The following is a 22,258-nucleotide window of genomic DNA, read 5'->3' on the forward strand; positions in this document are numbered from 1 at the left end:
CTTTTTCCCTCTCCCATTCTCCCGCTTAAAATCTAAAGACAAAAATAGATCTTAAGGCGATCCCAGCCTGGTGTGCCCCAGATGTATTGGATTATATTTCCCATATTCTCCCGGCTCTGAAGGCAGGACGGCGAACCTTGGGAAGACAGCACGACCCTAACGATCGGAGTTGATTGCCTGGAGCTGCTTAGCTGTTCTCACATTCTGCCTCAAGTGTGTCACTGCAATTCTAAAAGTAGCATTTTAAATCGCGGCTCTGCCTGTTCCTGATGGGATGCTGTTTTATCAAACTGCTTTGATACTATTATATACAGTGCCAATAATAGTACGTGGGGGAAGTGTTATTAATTATAATAAGAAATTTGAGAAAAAGAAAATGACTTGCACCCAATGTGATCCAGGATGAAATAGCAGAACCAAGACAGACATTTTAAAATGCCTCCCTAGATAATCCCAGTGCTCTAACTCAATTCAGAAGCCTTTTTCCTTACAATTCTGGAGTTATTTCAGTCATAATTATGTACTAGGAATCATTCACAAAATACGGTTGAGAAAACATCCTGACATTGAGAAATGAATGAGCTATAGTATGCTGTTTAATAATTTGATATTAGATGCTTTGGCTTCTTTTCTTGGTGTGTTTTGCTTTAAATGTTATATTAAAAAAAACTATTACCTAGCAAACCATGAAGAAATTTATTGACATTTATCTAACCATGAGTTATGTATAGCTAGGCATGCAGACTTAAAATTTCTATACTAGTTCAGAGCATATTAACATCCTCTCCTGTACATTGTGGTCTTTTTTACTTAAATTCATCCACTTTTTGTCCATGCTTTGTTGCATCATTTCCTTGAAGTTATGGCGCTTTTAGCTAAGGTCCATCTAGTTATTTTACATGTAATTATTTTGCTATCAGGAGTATGAGCTTTGAAGAAGATGTTTCTAGAGTCTTCTGATACTGCACTAAAGCTTCTTTGCAATATATATTAAAGTTCTGAAAAATAAAGGTGTGATACAAATCTAATAAATAATTTTCTGTCTGAATTGATCATCTAATTGTAGCATTAAATTCTGCATTGGGAGTATTGCTTATCCTGGTCATCTCATAGTACAGAGTATCTTCCAGTATTTGTACATGCTGAAGTATAATCTGAATAGACCCCCCCTCCCCAAATGCTTTCTTTGATTATTGCAGTTGGAAAAGGCTGTTCCTGTTCCTGCAAAATACTTATATTTGTTTGATGTATTTTTTATGCATTGTGCCGATAACTAGCTCAGATTGCTTATCTATTTAGAAAATGTTTGAATTGCTAGTAACTACTGACATAAGCTATCCATTTAGCTATCTAAATTGCAGTACAGATTGAATCTATATAAAGAATGATCTTTGGACTCATGGCAAATCTATATGTAGCATAGCAAAGTAAGTGTCCCTGTGTTAACTGGGCACAAAAAGCATACAATTGTATCTTTAGGATGGGCTATTATGAGCTCTCTGTTTTATAATTTGGGCCAGTTCTTAACTAAATCCTGGGTTTTACGACCCAAGGATAAGGCATGTTGGTTGCCTTTAGAAGAATGTCTGAGTATTGGATCAGCTGTGATTTTCTTAAGAGTACATGAGTTTATCTGAATTATTTAGTCATGGAACCAAGTATATATGATGTTTGCTATTGATGGGACATGCTTAAGGCCAGATTCCATGTGTTGGATCAGTAGTATGTAATGTTAATAAGTTAAGTCATCCTGCTTTCTAAGCTGCCATTTTGCAAGAGAATACTGTAGATTCTTAATATTCTAAAGGTGCCCATCAGTTTGCAAAATTGGGGATTTCTGTTCTCTTTTGTTCTGTCTGAAAGGCACAAAAATCATGGGTTTTTTTTTTTTTAGATAACCATTCTGTATAGCAATAACATAAAGTCCTTTTCTTAAAAACTGATAGTCTTAATGTTTTCTTTCTACTTTTTATTTCAGGCTTTAAAATATTCAGGAATTCTATCAGGCATCCAAAACATCATGTTGTTGCTTGTGGTTAATTCTTTGCTTTTTGCTTTCTTTTTATCCAGTCTTGGTCTCACAAGGACTGAGCAGCTGATTGTATAACTTGAAGACATGCTGTCCCCATTACCTTCTCTTTGCTGAGAGTATGTGTTACAAGGTAAGGAAGAAGGGAGAGCTTCCCCTCCTTTTGGTATAGTATCTTCATAATACTGCATTTAAAGTCGAAAACATTGGCTTTAAAATCACATTCAAATATTTAACTATTTCAAATATTTAAATTTCAACCCATGTATGACGCCTAGAACAAATGCAATAATAATCTGCAGGTGGAACTTCTATAAAAGTTGAATAATGGCCATGACATTTCACTGAATGTGACTATGGAACTATAGCATTTAGTAAAAAAGATTCTTTCCCCCCCTCCTAAATGGAAATCTTTCACACAGATAGGCATCCAAAGCAGTTATCTGCTCCATGACAATAATCAAATTGTTCAGAATCTTCTGAAATTACTAAAATAGAACTGAAGTTAAAAACTCCAAATGAATGAGTAAGATTACATCTATCTCCCATTTCTCAAGATGAAATTCCATTTCTAAGGGGATGGCTTGAATTATTGCAAACTTGAGAATGTTCTGAATGTGTTGATATTATTTTCCTTACTGGTCCTATATTGGCTACTGTTCTGTTGGCACCCACCAACTGCATCTGCTTTTAGAAGAACTATTCAATATTAGCTTAGTAATCACAATTATTAAACAATCATCTCTCTTGTTTTTGTCACCTCTATAATATTTTCTTGCAATTAATAAATGCATGTCATAGTTATTTCTTGCAATTAATAATAAATGCATGTCTCTTATGGTTTGTGTATACATCAGTCGATTTCCAAAACTGTCAAATCTGTACTTACTCCAACATGTAATGTTAAAAATGAGAATATAACCAATAAAAAGCAAGTTGTCTTGAAAAAGCAGTAAAAACATAATTTTAAACTTCTATATTCCCTAAAGGGACTGGTCATGTTCCCTAATCCAGGACTTTGGGGATGAGCCTGGTCTTCAAGGCTCACTTAAAACAAGGTCAGAGTAAGGGCCATTCAAACTGCTCTAAGAACAAGGTGGTTCTGTGTGTAACTCTTCTTTTTATGCACTATCTAAGATATTTTAGGGATTCTCTGGGAGTTTTCTGAGAAAAAAGAAAACCTTTTAATATACAGGAAGTCCTCAATTTACGACCACAATTGAGCCCAAAATTTCCATCGCTAAGCGAGGCAGTTGTTGAGTGAGTAGCATCTCATTTTACAACCTTTTTTTGGCCGTTGTTAAGGGGATCACTGCAGTTGTCGAGGGAATTGTGCAGTTGTTAAGCAAATCTGGCTTACCCCATTGACTTTGCTAGTCAGAAGCCAGCTGTAAAAGTTGCAAGGAGTGATCACATGACCCTGTGACAGTCCAATTGTCATAAATACATGCCAGGTGCCAAGTGCCTGAATTTTTATCACTTAACCATGGGGATGCTGCAATTGTGGTAAGTGTGATATACTGTTATAAGTCACTTTTTTCAGTGGCATTATAACTACGGTGTTTTCCTGAAAATAAGACAGGGTCTTATTTTCTTTTGACCCCCAAAATATGGCCTGGACCTTATTATCGGGGGGGGGGGGGGTTGTTATTGTTTTGGGATTTTGAGGGAGCTCCCGAAGAGCCGGGCACAGTCTCAAGGGGGAATGGCTGTGTTGCCCCTGTCGCAACTCATGAAAAACTGCCCGGCAACCCCCCTCTCCAGCCAGGCAGTGCGCCACTCACCGATCTAGCGGTATGCCAAAAGTGCCAAGCCACAGGAGTCAGAGGGGGGGAATAGGCACTCGTGCGGCTTGCCGCCTTCCACATACCTCTAGGTTGGTGAGTGGCGCTCTGCCTGGCTGGAGAGGGGGGTTGCGCGAGCGCCTGTTCCACCCTCCGTTCGTGCACCTCCCAGCCTCACCACAACCTGAGCCAGCTCTCCCTGCAGGGCCAGGGCGCCGTTGTCACCATCCCCGCACTGAGTATGGCTTCTGCAGCTTCCAAATCCCGGAAGCCTGCTGCCAAGTCTTCCGGCAGCCGGCCCACAACCATAGAGCGCACTCCCTGAGCGGCAGCAGACTTCCGGGGTTTGGAAGCCGCAGAAGAAGTTATCCTCAGTGCTGGGATGGCAGCAGCATTGTCATTGTCATTCTGGTCCTGCAGGGAGAGCTGACCCAGGTCATCATGAGGCTGGGAGGTGCACAAGATGGGGAGGGCGGAACAGGTGCTCATGCAACCCCACTCTCCAGCCTGGCAGAGCACTACTCACTGACCTATTGGTATCCCAAGGGCATCAAGCCACGCGAGCGCCTATTCCCCGGCTCCCGCAGTTTGGCACCTTCAGGATACCGCTAGGTCAGTGACTGACACTCTACCTGGCTGGAGGGGGTGCATTGTCCAAGCGGCTTATTTTCGGGGAGGGCTTATGTGTTTGCCCACCCCAAAAATCTGCCATGACCTTATTTTCAGGACATGTCATATTTTCGGGGGAACATTGTATGAACTGTCTCAAAATGGATGGCTGTAAGTCAAGGACTAGTTGCGGGCCCCTTTCTAGCTCTATTGTTATAGTAGAGTGATGGTTAACCTTTTTGGCACTGAGTGCCAAACCTGGAGCGTACGCGCTCGAGCACCGGAACCCAAAAGAGAGCAGCTGGCTTGCCAGCTGCTTTCCGGGTTGCATTGCATGAATGTGCACTGGCCAACTGCTCTCTTCCGGGTTCCGGTGCGTGCATGCCAGCCAGCTCAACCAGCACATGTGCGCAATAGAACCCGGAAGAGCAGCTGGCGACGGTGCGCGTGCCTACAGAGACGGCTCTGCGTGCCACTTCTGGCACGCATGCCATAGTTTCACCATCACAGTTATAGTAGTTTAATGGGGAGTACTTGAAAGCTAGTTGAAAAGCCAACAAGCCTTCCTTGCATGAAGAACTCCATAGTGTCTTAACTGATTACTTTTTCTTCATGGATCAGAATCAGAAATAAAGAGTACAGTGATAATGTGACTAAGCAGTCTTTTCATTGTTAATATTATTATCCTAGAGAAATTTGGTTTTTCTCTGTACTTCCATTCAAAACAGTTTCTCTCCTCCCACATACATCTGGTGTTTGTAGCTGTGAGGCCTGTTTTTCAGAAGCCAGTTTATTTTTGTATTGAGATATTTGAGAGATCCTTGCTGAAATCAGTGCTAAGAAAATGATACCTTATCGAATTATTTAAAGTGGTTTTAAACATAGGGGAGCAGGGAGAAATGTTGAAAGGCATATTTTGGTTGCATAATTTATAGTTCAGTCCAACAGAGAAGTAAGGTTCAGTTTACAACAGTTTTGCAGAATACAATCTCACTGTGGACGGACTGCGTTGTATCATTGGCCAGAGGGAGTAGATGCTGATGGAAAAATTAAGGTATTCGCAAGATAAGGCGTGAGAAAATGTGACTAGAGAGGAGCTGCTTGTTGCAATTTGTAGAGGATACACGGAATGGTCTTGGAGGACCAAAGAGGGCCACCCAGACAACAAGAGTGGCTTAAATCCATTTTAACAAATTAATTTGAGAAAACATCTCATCCACGCCCCTTCCTAATTCATGTGAAGATAAATTGAGGGAAAGTACGTTCAAGATTCTTCTTCTATCATTGTCCCAATAAAAGTAGTTTTAGACTTATATGGCATTGATTTCTTAGCATGGTGTACCTTTTAGAACTGACAAGTATTTCCTTCCGCTAAGGAGCATCAAAGGTTCTTTCAGAGCATTTTTTCCCAATGTCATATTAAAATATTTGGTGAACTGCCATAAGAATAAGGAAAAAAGTTGTGGCCTCCAAAAGCTAACACACCCTTTTTTCAAATATATAAACATTATAAAACATTTTTGTTAGAACGTCAATGTCTGTGACAATACTTCCTTTAGTTTGTTTGCATTTTGGTGTGCAAGACAAGAGAAATGCAACAGTAGTTCCTCTTCAGAGAACCAGACATTATACTATTCACAAAATGTAATATCTTTATTTTCTGATGACTTCAGGTTAGGAATATGCCTTATACAATACTGTGAGAAACAGTTTTAAAAGGTGAGACTTTTATCTATCTTGGGTTCTCTTATCTGAGTGCTTTGAGACTGTTGCTTCAGTGCTGTTCTTAGCTTTCCTTATACAGAAGCTCCCTGATTGATCTGAGCCCTTTGTCCAATTCTTATCCCACCTGGTTAGATTGGACCAGTATATGACTTGTCTTAGACAAATTGGGCTTCCATCTGGTACAAATAGGAAGCAGCAAGGGGTGAAAATATGAGCAAGACGTTATTTTTCATGAGGCCATGTTTGCATGCAAAGCACTTCGCTGGAATGAAAAAAAGTGCAGTGTGTGAATGCTTTGAAGTAAACTCTTACTTTGCATTGCATAAGATGATTGGGTGCTTTCCTTTCATTAGTGTCCATTCCTGCATCACCCAGCCATTTTTATCTGAACTGTGTGAGACTTCAGAAACTTTGATTAATCAGTGTGAATTGTGCTTCAAGGCAACCATTTATCTATGCAGGTGTGTTTATTTCTTCTGGAAATGTTCAGCCATGTTTAAGAGTATCTTTGGGCTACTGCTGAGACAGTTCTCAGAGTATTTTAGGACATTTATCATCTCCATCTCCTTTCCAGTAATTAATTTTTTGACACATTCCAAATTTATAATATTCCCTGATATGCCACATAACTTTAGAGGATATCATATCAAACTAGTTTATAAGGTTGGAATTGTAGTGATAATACATCCAGCAGTTGCCATGTTGGAGTGTCTGGGCCACACAACATAGCAATTATGTGAGTGAGCATAAGATCCATAGTTAATGAATGATTGCTTCTCCAATACTCCCACCCAGTATTGTTTTGGTAACTGTCTAGTCCAGTGATGGCAAATCTTTTTTGGTTCGCGTGCCATAAGGGGGGGAGCGCAGGGAGGTCGTGCAACGTGCGGTCCCCCCCCAGTGCGCACGCGCACATGGGAGGCGCTCCGGAGGGCTTAAACCGACCTTACGAGCAAACCGGAAGTCTGTTCCTGAACTTCCAGCTTGCCCATAGGGCTGGTTTTTTGCGCTTCAGAGGCTTCAGGGAAGCTCCTGAAGCCTCAGGAGGGCCTCGGGGGGGGGGGCAGGGGAGGCTTTTTTCGCCCTCCCCAGGCTCCTATAAAGCTTCTGGTGCCTGGGGAGGGAGAAAAATGGCTTTAAAAAAGGCTGAACTCAGCTGGCCAGCACGCGCATGCGCACTGGCCAGCTGACAGGGCAACACCTTGCGTGCCCTGACAAATGGCTCAGTATACCACCTGTGGCATGCATGCCGTAGGTTCACTATCCAGGGTCTAGTCATTCAGCTGTGATTCACATTAATGATGCAACTCTGATCTTGGTGCAGTTTAAGTGATTGGATGTCTAGGCATGCCAGCTCTGTTCCCTGCCTGGCTATGGAATGTCACTTCCCATTCCCCACCCCCTCATGTCTCTTTTGTTGATGAAAATGAGCAGGGAGGGGTGTGATTTGTATTTCTTGTATTTAAGTTAATGTGAAATTATACATATTGCATTACAAATCTGATATAACTCATTATACTGGTGCTCTCTGAGTTGCTTGTTTTCTTGCAAATGTTTCATTACCCTAACTAAGATAACATCATCAGTGCTAGTAAGGAATGCTGTTTGCTGTCAGTTTATATTATGGCAGCGATGGCGAACCTTTTTTGGCTCGCGTGCCACAAGTGGGGGGAGCGCAGGGGGGTCGTGTGCGGGCGTACCACACCCATAATGCAATGCGTGACCCCCCAGTGCGCATGCACACACAACGCCCCCCCATTTTTACATGCTTTTTTCGCCCTCCCCAGGCTCCAGAGGCTTTATAGGAGCCTGGGGAGGGCGAAAAGAGCCCCCCGCCCTCCCCCAAGGCCCTCCGGAGGTTTCAGGGACCGTCCGGAGGCTTCCCTGAAGCCTTCGGAATGCTTAAAACGACCCTCCGAAAAAACCGGACTCGGAGGGTCGTTTTAAGCGCTCCGAAGGCATCAGCGAAGCCTCCGGACGATCCCTGAAGCCTTCGGAACGCTTAAAACGACCCTCCGAACAAACCGGAAGTCACTTCCGGTTTGCTTGGAGCGTCGTTTTAAGCGTTCTGAAGGCTTCAGGGAAGCCTCCGGACGGTCCCTGAAGCCTCCGGAGGGCCTCCGAGGGGGCGGGGGAGGCTCTTTTCACCCTCCCCAGGCTCCTATAAAGCCTCTGGGGCCTGGGGAGGGCGAAAAATGGCTTTTAAAAAGGTGAACTCAGCTGGCCAGTGCGCGCATGCGCGCTGGCCAGCTGACAGGGCAGCTCCTCGCGTGCCCTGACAAATGCTCCATGTGCCATCTGTGGTACGCGTGCCATAGGTTCGCCATCACTGTATTATGGTGTCTATAAACTGACATCAAACAGCATTCTTTACTAGCACTGATGATGTTACCTAGTTAGGGTAATGAAAACTTTGCAAGAAAGCAAGCAAGCTCAGAGAGCACCAAGGACCCTCATTTCAACCCTGAGCTATAAATATGATCCTTTATTGTTATCATTATCTATTATAATACAGCTCTGGAATTTACTAGTATTAAGTTTCCCTCCCATCTCCCCTGCCCCCTTTTTAAAACATAGGTTACCAGAGACTGAAAACCCTCAGTAAAGATAAATTTGCTTGGTTTCTGGTTTTTGTTTTTTGTTCTGATACAGGATCAATAGCTCCACTGGCAACTGGAAATGCAATTGCATTTTGCAAATGCTGCTACAGTAAAAATAAAATAAAATTGTTATTGTTGTTTCGGTGTGGGTTTCTGCAGTAGTGGTTGTTTTTGTAAAGAAGGTAGCTCAAATGTTGAAACTTAAATTTAGCAGGGAATTTAAACCTTGAAAAGTTTGAAATCAATCATGTGATTTCTAGGAACATTATTCAGGTTTGCTGGCTGGAATAGCTACTTGTCCAGAGAGAAGAAAGATAGCAGTGAAGAAAAGAAGTTGCTTCACACCCTTCATATTCAATAGAGCACCACTGACAGCACTAGTTCTTGGTATGCCACAATGAATTGCATGTGTTCAAATATATGCTGATGTATTGCGATTTTACCCACATGTCAATGGAGTCCTTTATTTCCATGTAAGAGACAAGGTTCAGTGGAAACGTTTCTCTGCAATAAAGGAGGAACGGAGAACATTCTTGCATAGTTTGCAATATTTCTTGGCAACGTCTTCCATACTATTCTGGAAAGCATAGCTCAGTGCACATCTCAGAAGACTGTCTCATTTTCTCCAAGCAGGAGTTTCCTGTGATCAGACTGCTGTTTATAGAAACTCCAGATGTAATGTCATTGGGCCTTACTGTTAGAGTTGAGAGCTTAGATACTTCCCTGTCCAAGTGTAGTTTTGGACTATAACTTGCATAATTCCCAGCCAGCATGCTCAGCTTGTTACTCTTCTTGTAACAAGAATTACAAGACTTGCTGCCTAATGCATCTCAGAACAGTGGTGAAATTCAATTTTTTTTACTACTGGTTCTGTGGGTGTGGCTTGGTGGGCGTGGCAGGGGAAGGATACTGCAAAATCTCCATTCCCACCCCACTCGGGGGCCAGCCAGAGATGGCATTTGCCGGTTCTCCGAACTGTTCAAAATTTTTACTACTGGTTCTCCAGAACCTGCGAGATTTCACCCCTGTCTCAGAGACACCAGGTAAAGAAGGCTCATATATGCCGCATGTCTTGACTAGTTACGTTAATGTCACTAGACCAAACGGAAATTAGTGGGATCTTCATACTGATTCTATCAAGCTGCCGAACAGTGTTTTGAATTGGCTGCTCTAAAGGAGTGGAAGGATAGGCTATTACTTTTTAGCAATTATAGCTAGGAAAAGTCCACAATAAATACATGATATGTGATCTTGGGTAAACAGCCTACAAGCAAAGAGTTCAAAGTCCTTATCTGGAGGCTGTTCCTCTGAATCTTCAAAGTTTGTGTAAATCTTAATTGCAACGAATAAGATCAACTATCCAGTATGTTTTGTCAGAAACCACAAGGTGTTGTTTCTGAACCTCTGCTTAATACCAACATAAATGCAGTCTCGAAAAGTAACTTTTATGTGATATTAATTCACATGTTCTTGATTCCAGTTTGGTTTGATAAGAAATGTTCCTTGAGCTCTCAAGCTAATTCTATTTTTTTTTTCAACTTGCAAAAGGCTAAACTTTCAAGTATTCTTTCTATTTACATGTAAACCTTTAATTGTAAGTAGTTGCCCCATGTGCAGTTCCCTTGAATAGTTAATTCAATGTGTATCTCTTATTTGGATTTTGAGACCTTTCGGTTACAATATTTTGCTACACTGCTTGTTTTTTGTGACACAGTAATTTCACGCATTATAATATGACGTTTATATGTAACACTGGGAGACTTATTTAGATTCCCGAATGTCTAAAACTCTAGTCACGATTGTGCATTGAATTATCTTCTGTTTAAGCAAGAGTCAACTTGCATATTTACTCCACTCCAATATCATAACTCAAGTCCAGCTTCTGTGTTAACAAGTATTATTATTATCCCGTTCTTTCCTGTTCTTGACACACATGAGTGGAGACTATTGGTATGTCACAAAAAGGAACAGTGTATTTTTGGGACTTCCTGCATCATACTCTGTTTATGCATAACCATGAAAAATAAGCATGTGTATTCATGTTAGGATTTGTTTTGTTTTATCAACAATTACAATCAGCTCGGATATAAAGGATGTTGGAATGATGATATATGTACGTATGAGACTAGCACAATAAAGCTGTATATATATATTTAGTATATCACGGGGGCTTAACATAACAGGTCTTCTTTTAATTGAAAAGCATCCAATTGTAAGTAGCCCTAGTCACCTCATGGCTTGACTATTGCAATACGCTCTACATGGGGCTGGCCTTGAAGACTGTCCAGAATGCAGCAGCATGATTGGCATGTTTTATGTCCCCATGTGACATCCTTGCTTTGTGAGCTGTATTAGTTGAGAACTGAACTGTAGTCAGGTGGGGTTCAATCAGAAAAGGAAAATTCTTGACTGTCTTTTCTTTGGTAAAACCTCCTGTAGCGGAAATCCTTAATAAAAGGATTTTAAAGATAAAAGAGGTGGGGGGGCTGATTAGCAAGTAGAGGTAGCAACCAACTTGTTAGCGACCACTCAGTTACAACAGTGATGATAAAGTACAGTAGTGACCAGTCCTCACATTTGTAAACTTAGCAGATCCGTAAAGCAGAGAAAAGATTAAATGAAACCATAAGCACAGTCATAGTTTCACTTAGTGACCAAGTTGCTAGGTCCCAATTGCAATTGCTAAATAAGATCTACGGTACCTGTAGTAGAAAGGAAACAACTAGACTTCCCAAGATGTAGAGGACCCGCTGAAGCTTAAATCTTCCTAATCCTTGAGCATTCAGGGACTGGTTGAAAACAGACTCTTTGGAAATCAGCAAGTCGAAGTAGTAAGGAAGTAAGTGAATCTGGCAGCAAGAATTTGAGACATCTTGTCTTGTGGTCATGTCAACACACCAATAAGTGCTCCAACCTCAGTCTTTGGGCATATAAGCAGCTTCTTGTGTAGTCTCTGGCTTCTTTCTGAGTTAAAGCTCTTCAGTATGTGGAACCAGCTCTCTTCTCTGCCTAAGCCCGTGATGGCGAACCTATGCCAGAGGTGGCATGCAGAGCCCTCTGTGAGCATGTGCACTGTTGCCAGCTGCTCTTCTGGGTTCTGGTGCGCATGCTCCAGTTTCGGCACTCTGTGCCGAAAAGGTTAACCATCACTGGCCTAAGCAATGAGCTAAATCCTGGCTGGGAGCACAATAAAGTGGGGAATTTGTTTAAAAGGTCGGATAAGGGTAGTCCAGCAGATGCTCTTTGTCATCCTCTGGAATTTCCTTCAACCTTTTTAAACCTCCACCTCCCTCTTCTTCAGAGCAGCCTTTATGCTCAGCAGGCATTGCGTCTGCAGGTACTCATGTTTTGCTGCTGTGGCTTTACCACTAGCAGGCTGGTGCTTTCCCTTCGCCACAGACAGATACTTACCTTAGATACTTCCCGCCCCCCAAGGAGATAACTTGGGTTTAATATCACACTATGCTCTAATCTTTGCTTTTGGCTTAGCAAACCCAACTCATAGATTTGAGGTTTATTTTCCAGAGTGGGTCCAGTGATGGTATTATCACAGCCAATTGGCCTCAAGACTGGGTTGAAGCTGAAGCCACGCCTCTGAGCTCCTCTCCTCTGACTCCAGTTTCAATCCAATCTGGCCAGTGAAGAGATTAAAAATGTCTGACTCCTGAAGATAATTCACCATTACTGGACCCTCCTCAAACCAGCGTGGCTGCCTACCTTCTTGAGACCCTACCTTGTAAGTCCCCATTAGTAGCTGTGGTTTTTCAGCTGCCTGGGGTTTGAAATTTCAGGTCTGGGAGGCTCCGGTGGCTGGGTTGCTGCTATGGTGGCCATTTTAGCCGGCGACCACGTGGAGCCTTGATCCTTTGCAATCGGCACCGCAGGGGGCTAATGGGCTCTGGTTCCAGCCCGACAGCCCCTAAAACCCTCAACGGAACGCAGATGCTGCCGAGGGAACGTGGAGAAGGGTGCAAGGAGAAGCCGCGGAAGTGGCTAGGAAGGCTCGCAGCAGAAAAAGGACTTCCCGGAAAGCCGCGGCAGCTCCAGAGGGCTCCAGTTGCGGCAAATTTAAATCGAATGAGCTGCGAGGGGAGGAAGACTGTTGTACGCTTCTCCCCCCCTGCCTCTCCTTCCCGGGTTCATCCAGAAGGTAGTCAGAGAGCAGGCGGAAGTAATCCTAGTGGCCCCCTTCTGGCCCAGGACGGCCTGGTTCGTGGACCTGTTGAGCTTGTCGACAGGGAGACCATGGAGGATCCCCCGGGGGAGGTGAGATTGCTGCAGGGGAAGTTGGTTCATTCAGATCCACAGTGGCTTCAACTTGCCCTGTGGAGATTGAGCAGGAGCGCCTGAGAGGCGCCCTTCTGTCCCAAAGAATGATGAGGACCATAGAGGCTTCCCTCAGACAATCAACCAACCGGATTTACGATTCCACCTGGGTGACATTTGTTTCCTGGTGTCAGTCTGCCCACCTGACCCTTTCCAGGGCCACGGTCCCTCAGGTATTGGAATTTCTCCAGGAGGGCTTGGATAAGGGCCTGTCCCTAGCTACTGTTAGGAGACAGTTGGCGGCACTAGCCACAATGATTCCTGGGGAAGGCTCCACTCCGCTACCTCGTTTGCCCTTAGTTAAGAGGCTTCTCAAGGGGGCGGCCCATCTATGGCCACCGCCAGTCCTTAGGTTTCCTACATGGCACCTCCCTACGGTGTTACGGGCTCTCTTGGCCGAGCCCTTTGAACCGTTACGGAAGCTACTCACTTGTAAGGTTGTGTTCTCGGAGGCGATCACCTCGGCTAGGCATGTTTCGGAGCTGGGGGCCCTCTCCTCCAGGGGGGATCTATGCATGTTCCACAACAACAGGATAGTGCTATGCCTTGACCCGGCATACCTGCCCAAGGTAAACACGGTTTTCCACCGTGCCCAGGAGGTCGTCCTCCCGGACTTCTGCCTAGGCCTGGTCAGAGAGCGGGAGCACAGATGGCACTGCCTAGACGCGTTGGTTGATGATCTCTGGAGGGCCAGAGATAGAGGTTGTTCCTCTATCCTGGTCCTATTAGACCTCTCGGCGGCTTTTGATACCATCGACCATGGTATCCTATTGCGCCGGTTGGAGGGGCTGGGAGTTGGAGGCACCGTTTTGCGGTGGTTCGGCTCCTACCTCTCCGACCGGACGCAATGTGTGTTGACGGGGGCAGAGGTCGACCCTGAGGCCACTCACTTGTGGGGTGCCGCAGGGGTCGGTCCTCTCGCCCCTCCTGTTCAACGCATATGTGAAGCCACTGGGGGAGATCATCCGTGGTTTTGGGGTTGAGTATCATCTGTACGCTGATGATACTCAGCTGTACATCTCAACCCCAAACCACCCCAACGAGGCTGTCGAAGTGATGTCCCGGTGTTTGGAAGCCGTCGGGGTCTGGATGGGGGACAACAGACTCAAACTCAACCCCTCCAAGACTGAGTGGCTGTGGCTACCGGCGCCTCGGTTCAGCCAGCTGACTCCATCGCTGGCCATAGGGGGCGAACAATTGCCCCCTGTGGAACGGGCGTGCAATTTGGGCGTCCTAGATGCCAGGCTGTCAATGGACGACCATGTTGCAGCCGTGGCAAGGGGGGCGTTCCACCAGGTTCGCCTGGTGCGCCAATTGCGCCCCCTTCTGGACCAGGATGCCCTACACACGGTCACTCATGCACTGGTGACGTCTCGCCTGGACTACTGCAATGCTCTCTACATGGGGCTTCCCTTGGGACGCGCCCGAAGACTGCAGCTAGTCCAGAACGCAGCCGCGCGGGCGGTCATGGGGAGTACTAGGTACTCCCACGTAACACCACTCCTGCTCGAGCTGCACTGGCTGCCTGTGGTTTTTCTGGTGCGTTTCAAGGTTTTGATCACCATCTTTAAAGCGCTCCATGGCACAGGACCTAGCTACCACACACATCCCTGCGGCCAATCCGCTCTCACAGAGAGGGGCTTCTCCTAGTGCCGTCCACTAGGCAATGCCAACGGGCGGCGCCAAGGAGTAGGGCCTTCTCTGTGATGGGCCCAACCCTCTGGAATGACCTCCCCCCCGACATTAGAACCACCACCGACTTCCGCTCCTTCCGACAAAAATTGAAGACACACCTGTTCCAATTGGCTGGCCTGGCATAATCATAACTGCTACCCCCTGGCAAACATATTTTTAATCTGGTATTTTAGGGGAATTGTTTTTTAAATTTAATTTTATGGGATATTTGTTGGGGTTTTAAATTATTTACTCAGCTGTACAGTTCTTTATACCTTTTTATCCTCCTTCGTATCTATTTATCTATTTAATAATTTTAATTGTTTATATGTTGTATTTCTGATATGGACTGTACACCGCCCCGAGTCCCTTTCAGGAGAGGGGGCGGTCTATAAGCGCTCAGTAAATAAATAAATAAATAAATAAATAAGATGGGCATTGCAGATCTATTTAAGGCGGATGGCTGAGTTCCGGAGGTCTGAGGCTCTGTTTGTATTGTTTCAACCCCCATCGTTAGGGAAGAGGGTTTCCCCTTCCACCATTAGTCGTTAGATTTGTTTGGCCATTGCACTCGCCTGTGAGGCACAAAACTTGCTGGTGCCGGTCGGAATCACGGCACACTCCACTAGGAGCGCGGTTACATCTGTGGTCTGGGCCTCCCAGGCCCCTATAGAAGATATCTACAGGGCAGCGATGGCCTCCCCGTCACCCTACAGGCTGGATGCCTTCGCATCTTCTGATGCGGCGTTTAGCCGCAGGGTCCTTCAACAGGTCCTGTCGGATCAGTGAGGGCCCACCCTATAGGACGGTAACTTGGGTATGTCCCATCACTGGACCATCCTGCAAACCTACTCTGGAAAAATGACAGTTGATCTTACCTGAACTGTTCTTTTAAGAGGTGTTTGCAGGATGGTCCAGTTCCCACCCTAGGTTAGATAGACAGTATTGGGGCTGGAGGTGTCTCCTTTGTGACTTGTTTTCAGGATCTCGGGAGTGCATACTGTATTGAAACTGGAGTCAGAGGAGAGGAGCTCAGAGGCGTGGCTTCAGCTTCAACCCAGTCTCGAGGCCAATTGGCTGTGATAATACCATCACTGGACCATCCTGCAAACACCTCTTAAAATAACAGTTCAGGTAAGACCAGCTGTCATTTAATAAATTGTCATATGGCTGATCTTGTTCTTGAGAAAACCATACTGAGTTGTAGCAGTTATATCATTTTCAATGAACCTACATGCTAAATTATTTATAACACATTCTAAAATCTCCTAGATATTTATGTTTATCTGGTCTGTAATTCTGTGGATCCTTTCATTTGCCTTATATCAGTAGTCATTCAATTCTCTGGCTCCCGTTTCCAGGATTTTCAAATATAACAGGTAGTCAGCAGTGGTGTCCCCGGCGTCACCCACATGCCCGTGCGTGGCGCACACACGCAGGGTGCACACATGCATCGTACTTACCTGCGACACTTCCTCAAGCCTCCGCGACACTTCAGCTGCTCGGTTGAGCATCACGCAGGCACCACAGGAGCCATGCACGTGCATGGAAGTGCCAAATGCTTAAAGCACAGGTAAGGAGCGAGGGCAGGTGGGTGAACCCTCCGGAGCACTGTATCGGAATGGTATCCGGTGCTCCTGGCAGGCTCCAGTACACCCATACCGGAGCGTACCCCTGCAACCCACCACTGGTAGTCAGCATCTATTATTAAGTGCTTTAGCACCTGCAATTCTACCACTTCAAGGTGCTCACTGATCCAAAATTGGAAATTAAGATGATCCAAATTAGAAATTGAGCAGATCCATTGACCTCATTGTCACTTAGTGTTTTCACTAAACAGCTACTTTTATTTTTATTTTGGCTATCTTGCCACCTTAAGCTGATTCTTGGATTTAGAGTTTGGGGGGGTTGTTTGTTTATTTTCATTTGATTTAAACTGTTTGCAGCTGTAAGTTGAGGTGGCCTATAAGTTTGATTGGTAAATAAGTGCTGAGGAAATTAAAATCCCCAGTAACCATCATTTGAGCCCTGGTGGCACAAGTGGTTAGAATGCAGTATTGCAGACTAACTCTGTCCACAGCCCGGAGTCGATTCTGACCGGCTCAAAGTTGACTCGGCCTTCCATCCTTCCAATTTTGGTAAAATGAAGATCCAAATTGCTGGGGGCAATATGTTGACTGTACACCACTTAGAGAGGGATGTAAAGCAATGTGGAGCGGTTTATAAGTTTAAGTGCTATTGCTATTACTAATTTCATGGTGTGCCACAATTCACTCGTGGAACACATCCGTTTATCTTCTCTGTGCTAAGTGGTCAGTAATACATTCCAGCTACGGTACTGTTTTTAATTTCTTTTTCCATTTCTTTCACCTAAACATTTTCCAGAAGACTCTGATATTTTTTTTATTTATTTTTTTATGTACAGGTGTGGGCCCTTTTAACATATGACGCAACACCTTTTTATTTTTTGGGTTTAAACAAATTAAATGTAAATTATCATAATTTAAATTATTATATTCTGTTCATGGGTATCATCCTACCAAGCCTGTCTCTAAAATCGTGTGAAGTTCTTTAGAAACTTGAGCTTATCCTTTTCATTCCTCCGTACATTAGCATAAAGATGCTGAAAATTGCAAGCTAATGTTCCAGTAACATTCTTTCCTGTTATAGGAAGCAGTGTTACAATTCTTAACATTGATCATCTCAATTTCTCACTCCACCAAAATTTAATTTTGAAGCCCTCTTGATTGTGAAGCTTGACATCTTTTGGGTATATTTTCCAATCTTTGTGAGCAATGCCCTTCTCAAAAGCATAAACTGCTTCATCAGTTCCTGTTCCTTCAGTTCTGATTCAGTCAGCAGAGCAGCAGAACAATTATGTCTATCTCAGAGTTCTTTATATCTTTTTTCATCAAGTTCTTTGTTTCAAAACTTATCATTTCCTTTGCAAAGTTTCGTAATAGGATCCAGTTGCAGCTGTGCTTGGCTGCATCACTTATTCCCATGTGAACAGCAGTAAGAGGCTGTTATCAAAGCGTATGAGTGTTCACAATAATTCTGTCATAACCCTAATTCATGTTTCTCAGAGATAGTTTCACAGTCCAAAAGGTTGGAATGATAAATCATCAGTCCATCATTACCACCTTCCAGTCTTGCTACAGGAAGTTGTTCTTCTATTTTTCAAGGCATCAGTTGCACAATTTCTGCCTGGTGAAGTCTGTTGTAGGTCTTCCAGTGGCATTTGAAAGTCGGACTCCTCTATTAGAGCCTGGCGATTCTTCATTCTAGTAGTTCACAGCATTTTTAAGTCTCTTGTCCCTGACAATCATTCCCTTTTTGCTCTTTGATTGGTTACTCAAAAACATGTTTCATGTGTACTATATATTTTATTTTTTAAAATAAGATTTGCTTCTTAATATGCCCAATGTACTAATAATTAAATGCATTCAAAAAAGTGAAGAATAAATAATTGAAAGCCAAAAGTTACATCTTGGAAATGTTGATTTGTCCTAATGTGATTCTTGAAATACATTTGCATTTTCCTTTTGGCAGTACCGTGAGAAAGTTGGTGCTAAAATAACAGCTAACTTATGACCCTGCAAGAAATTCATACCTGAGCAGAGTTGTTCTTCCTCTCCAGAGCTAATTTCAGAAATTTTGAAGTAGAGAAAATCTTGGATTTTTAATAATAGTTAGAAAAATGCTGCAAAGAAGGCTACTTAACTTGGTACACTCAAGACATATTTGGACTGTGATGGTTGATAATGGCAAGATTGTCAGTCCAACACAACTGGAAGCTCCGAGTTGGGAAAGATGGCCCAATGGCTTGATTGTTGTACCCTGGATTTCAACAGTGACGTGGGTGCTCGTTGGTTTAATTCGTTCAACCTGCTATTGATAAACGCCCACCTTCTCTCATTGCTAACTATATGGCTTGGTTTAGAGCTACAATTCTATTTTACTAATATATATAAAGCTTCTGTGGTTGTTCAGTTTCCTCCTGTTCATATTCTTATAGTCTATATCCAACAACTATATCAGCATTCTGTAATTATTAAAGTGCAATATAAACACTGCTTCCATATTCATATTAGAGATCCTACACACAGAACATATAGAAAATATATGTTTAAACATTAAAGTATAGGAATAATCAACTTTATTTCAATGAACAAAAAAAGACATCATTTTGAACATAGTTCTTTTGTTCATTAGACAGCAAAATGCACACAGATAAACATCAGTGATGTAAGAATATTGTGGGGAGTTATTTTTTATCGTTTGTATATTGGATATTTATCTTTGTAAATCACCCAGAGTCATTGAGAGTGAGTTGGGCAGCCATATAAATTTTCTTAAATAAATTAGTATTGTATTTTTTTTACCTACTTAAATTATTTTGTAAATTATATTTAATTGGCTGAGAAAAATGTCGTAAAATTTATTATTTTTCAGTGAGATTTTTCTAATGCCTTCTAATAATTTCCAATTGGATTACTGCAAGCAGGTGGTAATGTCTAATTGGTTAGTAACAAAACAAAGTACCCTATGTACAAAATTAGAAGCGGTTGTGAGAAATGCTTCCTAAAATGTTTAGTGTTATATGTACAGGAGGTTTTTAGGTATGCAAAAGTATTCAGTCATCAGAGCCTTAAAGTGCTGTCAGAAATGGTACTGTTGAAATTCTGGCTTGCCTTTACTATTGGAACAACGGCTAAATTTTAAGATCTTCCTCCAACAGTAGATATCAATTGCTGTGAAAAGTACATGTCAATGAATCCAGATCTACGTGAAAGATCACCTAGAATCCTGTTTTATCATTATCCGAAGATTATTTTAAAACCCCTGACAGTTCTTCTAATCTATAACTATGACTATGATTTTGCCCATCATGGGATCTTTACTTGTTATTAACTTATCATTGCTAGTGAATGTAGACATCATAGATATTATTAAGGTAATGTCGTAATAATACTCATTTTTCAACCAATTTGTAACCCTGGAATAAATTAGAGCCACAGGAAAACCACAGGGCTTTTAGAGCATTTCAGTAGAAGTAAGGCAAGCCTGTAAAGCATGCCAAAGAAAGGAAGGAAGGAAGGAAGGAAGGAGGGAGGGAGGGATGGGGGAAACACACCTGTAATTGGGAGATCACTTTCTGCCTGAATGCAAATGTCAACTAGATGTCCCTCGTGAGCTGAGCTTTGCGTTGTAGCTCTTTCAAGTTCCACAACAGGGTATAAAAAGCAAAGAATTTGTTCCCAGGTGGATACTATGCATTTTAATTTCACTTATGCCTTTCCATCTTGTTTAGGCCGTGTAAGACAACAGTCTGGTTCAAAGTGGATTTTTATTCCTTGCTGGTGTTTATATTGATAGATTTATTGCCTAATTCTGCTTATTAGTGTCATTGTGCTTAGCAGTTCACTTTTTCTTGATATTAAACTGAATTCTTTCAGATATTCCAAGCCAAGTCACATCACAAACTGAAGTGTACCCCAGGCATTTTTTTGCTGGAAATTATCAAATTATCAAAAGAGCAAAACAGTTTTGAAATGTGGAAGGTAAATAAAATCTCTCTACTAAGAGGAATGATCCAGTAGACCACGGGTGTCAAACCCGCGACGTCACGTTGTCACTTGATGTATTGTGACTTTTTTTCCACTTTGTGAAACCGAGGGTGATGCGTCCGGCCCGCAGGCCGTGGGTTTGACACCCCTGCAGTAGACCACAGCTTTTATACACAGATGGTATGCTTACTTTGAGCTTGATTTGACATCTATCTAATAGATAGCAGTCATCTACCATTCTGCTACCAGTGTGTTTATTACTCTTTTTTTCTGAGATAATCTTCCTTAGGGAAAGATGAGTTTTTCTTAGATGTTCTGTCTCTTGAACTTGGTTTCATAAAAAATAGTTTCTCAGATGTGCTTAATCAACTAGAATTGTTTGGATTCCTAGTCATCTTAGCTAGTGATTAGAAATTCTGGAAGTTGTGGTTTTAAAGAACCTCTTAAGGGCACCAGTTAGAGGAAAGCTATACTTTGTGAGCTCATTTTGTTGGCATGCATAGACTACATTTTATGAGGTTGGTTTATGAGCTGTTACTAGATACATACAGTCTTGGTTTAACGATGCTAATTGAGAGTGGAAACTCAGTATTTAAGCAATGCAATTATAAGTCAAGAAATCATATTAACCTGTCCACATAGCAACAACACTTCCGGAACTCCCAGTTGTCATCATTAAAAGAGGCTGTGCAGTTGGTAAGTGAGGATGTCATATGACCATGACTTCTGACTTCCTGCTGGCTTCTCCATTGTCTTTGCTTGTGGGAAGCCTGCAGGAAAGGTCAGAAATCACAATAATCTGATTGCAGGGAAGCAGTGATAGCTGTACGTATGAGGTCCAGTTACAACTATCATGTGTTCGGCAGCATTGCAAGTTCAAATGGTTGATAAATGAGTGGTTGTCACTGTGAATTAGAAGATCGCTGCTAAGGTTGAAACATTTTGGAAAGATAGTCAGAAATATAGTTCTTAAGAATGAAATCTTCCATGTTAATATACTGGATACTAGGCTCATCTCTATCGCAATTTTTTATATTCCACATTCTGGCTTGAAATATTTTGTATTGCAATGAGATTTTCAGCAAGGAGCCAAATTCTGACAGACCTGGCTGGTTTCCTTTTCAGTACCACTTGGCATCCCAAAGGATCCTTTTTCTTCCTTGTGGAGAAAAATCTGCCAGTTCCTCAGCTCGAAGGCAAAATTATTTCACATGTTCAGCGGGAGTATTTCTGTGATTGAAAATGCCCAATGAATTCTATTGTGATTGCTGCTTTAAAAACTTTGGCCTAATGGGCTCTGCAATAGCAGATCTACTGGGACACCTAAAGCTATCTCTTTCGTGATGTATTGTCTCAATTCTTTTTAAAAAGCCTCATTCTGGTGCAAGATGAAAATGCACACCTAAAGCTTGGTGCATTTGAAGGCACTGGAATTTTACTGCATTTGCCACCTATAGATACAAATGCCAATTGCTGCTATTTCAAGCATCTTTTTTCTTTCAGGCATATTGTGCTATGCCAGTCCGCCAGATGTCAAGTACCAGAATAATATAGTTTTAAAAAAGAATGAAGCCTGTCAACACTATAAATAGCTTGTTTTTGCCTTGTAAAAAGTTTTTTTTCCCAAATGTACTACCTCAAAGAAAGTCATTAAAGTTTCAGAGAATATATTATTGCTTCTTGGTTCTGCTTATATCTTTTAGGTGCTAAGGAAGTGACTCTGGAGCTGCTTTTACATTGTGAGATCATTCTGTCCTGCATGGCCAGCATCAAAATTCTTCTTGCGATATTTCAGCCAACATAGTTAAGTAGCGACTCAAATGCCTCCTAGCCCAGTGTTGGTAAGTATGAATTTCCAAAACAGTGGAATGAAAATTCTTCAACATTTTGAATTTTATGTTTTCTTGCTGACTTAGCCAGGTGATTACATATTGCAATTGA

The 22,258-nt window shown here is 42.6% G+C and overlaps 1 protein-coding gene across 3 annotated transcripts in view; it reads left to right on the top strand.

Moving 5' to 3' along the window:
• The window catches only part of LOC309381236 (uncharacterized protein C11orf24 homolog), a 37,475-nt gene that overhangs the window by 663 nt on the left and 14,554 nt on the right, over positions 1-22,258 (top strand). For 2 of the 3 annotated variants that reach the window (XM_081931983.1, XM_081931982.1), the window contains exons 2-3: positions 2,071-2,162; positions 22,021-22,158. The gene's annotated coding sequence lies outside the window, so the exon portion shown is untranslated. Of the gene's footprint in view, positions 1-2,070; positions 2,163-5,423; positions 5,477-22,020; positions 22,159-22,258 lie in introns of those variants that run through there. The other variant, XM_081931984.1, reaches the window with a different exon arrangement.

Source organism: Natrix helvetica (assembly GCF_964273705.1).
Source record: "Natrix helvetica genome assembly, chromosome: 1".
Taxonomy (NCBI): domain Eukaryota; kingdom Metazoa; phylum Chordata; class Lepidosauria; order Squamata; family Natricidae; genus Natrix; species Natrix helvetica.